This window comes from Rhincodon typus, chromosome 2 (assembly GCF_021869965.1).
Source record: "Rhincodon typus isolate 14 chromosome 2, sRhiTyp1.1, whole genome shotgun sequence".
In the NCBI taxonomy this organism is placed as follows: Eukaryota; Metazoa; Chordata; class Chondrichthyes; order Orectolobiformes; family Rhincodontidae; genus Rhincodon; species Rhincodon typus.
The window spans coordinates 113,942,746-113,949,643 of NC_063333.1; the positions used below are offsets into that span (position 1 = coordinate 113,942,746).

At 41.8% G+C, this 6,898-nt stretch overlaps 1 long non-coding RNA gene across 1 annotated transcript in view; it reads right to left on the minus strand.

The window, feature by feature from the left end:
* The window catches only part of LOC125486902, a 6,803-nt gene extending 2,758 nt beyond the window's left edge, over positions 1-4,045 (minus strand). Inside the window, exons 1-3 of the long non-coding RNA XR_007265511.1 lie at positions 3,926-4,045; positions 3,591-3,715; positions 1,035-1,036 (exon numbers count right to left, since the gene is read on the minus strand). This is a non-coding gene — a long non-coding RNA (uncharacterized LOC125486902). The remainder of the gene's footprint in view (positions 1-1,034; positions 1,037-3,590; positions 3,716-3,925) is intronic.
* Positions 4,046-6,898: the final 2,853 nt, after the last annotated feature.

Here is a 6,898-nt window from a genome sequence, read left to right on the forward strand (position 1 = left end):
AATACTGACGAAAAATATTCATTTAGCACCTCTCCTATCTCTTCGGACTCCACGCACAACTTCCCACTACTGTCCTTGACCGGCCCCAATCTTACTCTAGTCATTCTTTTATTCCTGACATACCTATAGAAAGCTTTAGGGTTTTCCTTGATCCTACCTGCTAAAGACTTCTCATGTCCCCTCCTGGCTCTTCTTAGCTCTCTCTTTAGGTCCTTCCTGGCTAACTTGTAACTCTCAAGCGCCCTAACTGAGCCTTCACGCCTCATCTCTACATAAGCCTCCTTCTTCCTCTTGACAAGAGATTCAACTTCTTTAGTAAACCACGGTTCCCTCGCTCGACCACTTCCTCCCTGCCTGACAGGTACATACTTCAAGGACACGCAGTAGCTGTTCCTTGAACAAGCTCCACATTTCAATTGTGCCCAGCCCCTGCAGTTTCCTTCTCCATCCTATGCATCCTAAATCTTGCCTAATCGCCTCATAATTGCCTTTCCCACAGCTATAACTCTTGCCCTGCGTTATATACCGATCCCTTTCCATCGCTAAAGTAAACGTAACCGAATTGTGGTCACTATCACCAAAGTGCTCACCTACCTCCAAATCTAACACCTGGCCTGGTTCATTACCCAGTACCAAATCCAATGTGGCCTCGCCTCTTGTTGGCCTATCTACATACTGTGTCAGGAAACCCTCCTGCACACATTGGACAAAAACTGACCCATCTGAAGTACTCGAACTATAGCGTTTCCAGTCAATATTTGGAAAATTAAAGTCCCCCATAACAACTACCCTGTTACTTTCGCTCCTATCCAGAATCATCTTTGCAATCTTTTCCTCTACATCTCTGGAACTTTTCAGAGGCCTATAGAAAACTCCCAACAGGGTGACCTCTCCTTTCCCGGTTCTAACCTCAGCCCATACTACCTCAGTAGACGAGTTCTCATCAAACGTCCTTTCTGCCACCGTAATACTGTCCTTGACTAACAATGCCACACCTCCCCCTCTTTTACCACCTTCCCTGATCTTACTGAAACATCTGAACCCCGGAACCTGCAACAACCATTCCTGTCCCTGCTCTATCCATGTCTCCGAAATGGCCACAACATTGAAGTTCCAGGTACCAACCCATGCTGCAAGTTCACCCACCTTATTCCGGATGCTCCTGGCATTGAAGTAGACACACTTCAAACCACCTTCCTGCCTGCCGGTACACTCCTGCGACCTTGAAACCTTATTTATGACCTCACTACTCTCAACCTCCTGTACACTGGAGCTACAATTCAGGTTCCCACCCCCCTGTTGAATTAGTTTAAAGTTCCACTCTTAGTTGCCCTACCTTTCTGCTCTATGGTAAGTTTGGTCAGGGCATGCATTATCTTTATTTTGAAAATCTGCCATTGTTCCATTTACTGTTTTTCTGGTCAATATATGTTTCCAGTTCACCATGCTCAATCTTTTCACAAATCCAGTTGCAGATTTTTGCCATAGACATTGGTTTGTCCTATTCCATAAGTACTTAATATTTAATTATAGATATTTTCAATCTGTTCACACATGCTATGATATACCTCTGAAACAGGTGGGACTTGAACTCAGATCTTCTGGGCCTGAAGTAGGGATGCTACAAAAGCTTTGCCTAATTATATTATGGTCACTATTACCTATGTTTTCTCTCACTGAAACAAGCACTTCTAGCCCAACTTCATTCCCCAGAAATAGATTCCCACACTATTTCCTTTCTTATTGGGCAGGAAATATGCAGATTAATAAATGCTCTTGCAGACATTTTAGGAGTTCTTCACCTTCCATGCCTGTTTCTCTGTTTACTGTTCCTTCTTTTTAGCTTTCTCTGAAATTTGCCTGTGGACTTGTTCCCCTATCACCTTCTGTATTGACTATTTGATGACCTATTTAGTTTATTTAATAGCCAGCAAATAAACCTCGCTTTATGTATTCCTTAAATTTATACAAATAAATTCTCTTTGAACCCATGGTATATTATCACTCTATTTGAAGTGTAATATTCTCGCAAATCTCCAGATAGTCAGAGACTGGATGTGTTCTCAAAAGATAGGTATTGGGATCCCTTGAAAATGCTGTCTCAATGATTCTGTGAAGAAGTGATGGAAGGGACTTATGATGCTATCAAGCAGCACTTAATTCTGCCAGACCCACTCAGATCTCGATTTCATTACAGGCTGGAATGGACGATAAATGCTGGCTCAGACAGCGACACCCATATCTTATGAATTAACTTCAAAAATGCCCAGGAAGCTTAAACCGCTGATGGGCAATTCTCCAAGACCTTGCAATAAATACAGATAGGTTCAGCCTTACTTCCCCGGATCTTCAAACAGTAAACGTTAGACAGATTAGAACCATCTCCAACTCTTGGATAACCAGACAACTGACCTACTGGCTATCCCAAAACTTGACCCCAATCCACCAACCACCTCAATCCTATCACCCTACCAATCTACCTCATTCACTAACACACTAAAAAGCTATTTATATGTTGCAAAGCCTCAAAGCTTTTCAATATGTAAGTTAATGAAGATTTACCAATCCTGCGCTACGAAGGACTCAGATATCAGGTACATTCCGCATTTCTGGTGTGGCTGTGTTTGCAAGTTCCGGCCAGAAATACGGAACCCTGTTCATAGCGTAAAGTAAGAAGTGCAATCTCGGAAAAATTGGGTGACATTATCACCACCACCGATCTTTTCCATTCCTTATCCCCCTGAATATATTGTTGTTACGAATGTTTCGTTTCCAGTCTTGCGTATATGGTCACCCTATAGCTAAATAACACAACCTTATTCAACAGTTATTGCTCGACATTCATCAACTGTCAGATCCCTCCCATGAACACATATATTCGAGTCTGCTTGCGCTTCTACTTCCTGCTTCCCTCCGACTCCTCACTGTTCGTTGTCATTGATGCAGTTTGTTCCTCCTTATCTGTGCAATTTCCCCTGGGCTGTTGTGACCTTGTTGCCCCGCTCCTGCCAGTTTGGGTTGGATCATCCCTCAAAAGTAGGAGACAACCTCCCTACGCATTTATCTGGCTGGTTGAGATTTGTAATTTGTCCCGCCCTGTGTCAAATTTCTGATCTGGTTTACTGAATTATACGACGTACATTTTATATCTTCACCACACGGGCTGTAAATTTGCTGGAGGGATATTAATTCTATTCGACAAAGGAAATGCAACACCCTCAGTCGCACTCACAGTAATGCGGCCTAACCGCCATCGGCTGGTGTGGCTAGTTACTACAGTGAAGCAGCGCAGTCGAAATTACCCCAATTTACTGCCATATTTGATTCTTGGTACCCGGAATCATTTGTCTACTTAGCTATAGATTAGCCCTATTCCATGCGATTCTAAAGAATGATCGGTACATCATACAGTTAACGAGTTAACAATAATCTACTGTCAGATTAATAATTAATGAATATTACAATTGTTTGGAATGAGTTATAGTTTAGGACTGTTTCATGTGACGACGTGTAATTGTATAAGACGCAGCAAAATATCATAAGGCGCTGCATACGAAAAGTTTAAATTTGACACAAGCACATATCTTCACCTTATACCAGCTGAGAGCCCTGTACTGGACTCCAGCTTCATACTCAGCTTTACAGGGCAACCTTGCTGCTTCTCCACACTTTACTGTAACTTCGGATATAGATTCCGTCGCCACAAACACCAGTCCTGCAGAATAAGGAATACCAAAGTTGAGATAATGTACGTAACTCGTATAAACTTAGCATTAAATACTACTGATCATTCATAAGGAAGTGGATGTTCGAAACGACGAGTAGTCGAACCTACGACAGGGTGGAGCAGAAAGCGCGGCCATTGTCTGCAAGTTATTTTCTTAACATCAAACACTTACTTTGCAGAACCAGATATAATATTTACCTTGAACAGCTAGAAACCAACATTTCTTAAGGTGAAACATCATCCTTTCGAACACATTTAAAGCATCATGTGGAAAAGCAGCAAGGTTTTTGGCCGACCTCACCAAAAGCCAACGCTCCGTGACAAACAGCTAACGTTGTGTAAAGTTCATTTCCGGTTTACATTGCAAAATCGGCGACAAAATTCAATCCCTCGATAGTTGAAAGTTTTCACTTAATTGGCTTCAGTCGACGAAGATATTTATTTATTTAACTTTTTACTTATTTCTGTGAAGGTATTTCATTTTTACCGTTTTCGTTGAGAAAGGCGGGGCTAAGAGAGTGAGACTCTATTCTCCACAGCATTCTGGCGATGAACGATGCGAAAGCTACGCGAAAAATTTGTGTTGCTCCTGCTATTGGCCGGGGGTAAGTGGAGAAGGTGGGTCGGGGTCGGGGTCGGGGTCGGGGTCGGGGTAAGGGTAAGGGTAAGGGTAAGAGGGTGAGTGGAGAAGGTGGGTTGGGAACAAAAGTATGAGTTGCTGGAAAAGCTCAGCAGATCTGGAAGCATCTGTGAAGAAAAGTCAGAGTTAACGTTTCGAGTCCGGTGACTCTTCCTCAGAACAGGTGGTTTCGGCTTCAGTTGAGGAGAGTGAGTAGATAAGGTGGGCTGGAGTCGGCATAGGGAGGTGAGTTTTTCTGTGTGTCGGCATTTAGTGAAGTAAGTATGGCTTCGCGCCTTCATTCTGGGTCCTTGTCATTGTGGTAAAGTAAAAGTGAGCGAGTACGAATCCTCTCTCCGGGTATTCCTCTTTTTTTTCCCTCGTGCGGTGTGTCGCAATAATTATGCGAGTACTATTTATTTCTCATTATTACCATTATTTATCACAACTGGTTGTTTGCACGTAACTTTACCGGTTACACGACTACAACACTGCCGATTTTATTTTAATACAAAAAATGATTAATAATGACCCTATTTTATTGCGCTGGTTTATTCAGTTTATTCTAGTTGTTAGTGCCTTATGACCAGGGTTAAAATCCTTTTGATTTAACGTCACTTCTAAAAATCTCTAGGGGGCAAGGAATGTCTGCGTGGTGTAGGATGAGTTTAACAAGGCAATGAATGAAAAATGATAACTCAATTCGTTTCTGCTAGTTCGAGAAATTTCAGTAGTGTAGGCTAGTTTCAAATCAAGTGTTTTACATTTCTATAATTTGGTTACATTGTGTTTCTATTGGTTATATTCATCTGCCCAGTTGTAAATGATCAATATTTCCCCAAGTCGTTTGACTACCTCCACTGAGTCTCGAACAGATGTAAGCCGACGTGAAACGTTAAATCAAAGCCTTATCAGCTTTCTCGAACGTGTTTACTGTCCTGGCCAAGATAGATCCCTCAATTAATATCTCAAAAATGCATTTATTAACCATTATTACGTTGCTGATTATGGGTGCTTGATGTTTGCAAACTGGCTGCCGTGTTTCTCGCATTACAGCGATTACAGTTCGAAAAATAGTTCATTGGCTGCGCAGTTTCGGGATCTGAGGTCGTGAAAGGTGCAATAATAAATGCAAGTGTTTACTTCTGTTGATCGTTCTATCTATTATAGCATCTGATTTATTTTTAAAAAATGGAGTTTCTGCTATTTTTATTACGCAGGATCTATTTCAGGGATAAATGAGGTTTTCTCCCCCCTCTTTTTGTATAGTAGCATCTGAAAAAAATGTTGCAAACCCCGTGACAGAAATATAGTTTGCCACAGTTTGAGATCAAGCAAAGAAGGCGATCTCGGGACTAGAGGTTAAAGACCAAGAGGTAGGTTGGTAATATTTTAGAGGACATTATTAAGGATTAGATTGCAGAATTGACTTGTACAGCAAGGAAACAGACCCTTCAATTCAACTTATCCAGGCTGACCAAGTATCCCAAACTAAACTAGTCACGCTTTGCCTGCATTTGGCCCATATTCTTCTAAACCTTTCCTATTCATTTACCTATCCAGATGTCTTTTAAATGTTGTAACTGTACCTACCTGTTCCTTTGGCAGATTATTCCACATACAAACCTGCTGTGTGAAAAAGTTGCCCCTTAGATCCCTGCTAAACCTTTCTCCTCTCACCGTAGCAAAAAATGCCTCCTAGTTTTGAACTCGCCAACCCTAGAGAACAGACCTTTGCTATTCACCTTATCGATGCCCCTAATGACCTTATAAACCTCCATAAGGTCACCCCTCAACCTTCTATGCTCCAGTGGAAAATGTCCCAGCCTATACAGTGTCTCATTATAACTCAAACTCTCCAGTCTTGGCAACATTCTGGTAAATCTTTCCTGAACCCTCTCAAATTTGATGATATCCTTCCCATAGCAGAGTGACTGGAACAGTACACAGTACTCCAAAAGTGGCCTCACCAATGTCCTGTACAACTTCAACATGACATCCCAATTCCTATGCTCAATGGTCTGAGCAATGAAGGCAAGAGAGCTAAATGTCCTTTTAACTAGCCTGTCTACCTGTGATGCAACTTTCAAAGAACTGTGTACCAGGGTAAAATAGGGCTGTGTCAGTACAGCTTTTTCAAGGGGAGGTGTAAGTGTCATTTTCATGTGTCTGATTTACTTGCTTAGTAGGACACCAATGAGACATGGCTCGCCATGAGATGTGGTTTATTATCACCAAAACACAAATTCTATGAAACTATGAAACTCATCTTTCTTTCTAATTTTCCGAGTAACCTTGTAGTTCTTAAATTACCATGTTCTCCCACTGGTTTAAAATCTGCTTTGGAAGTTCAAGATGGTAAAGAAGTTTGTACTAGCCCAATTATGGCTGGCTGAACTGAGTTTGAGGCTATTCTCCCAAGGTTCCTGCTTCTTGTGGTGGTGATGTCTCCCGAGTTTCAGCCCCACTGATTTGAGTGGCTCCTTTAAAATTCAATTTTCTGGGTCATCCCCAAGTACAGCAACTTACTTTTTGTTTGTTGTATTGGCATG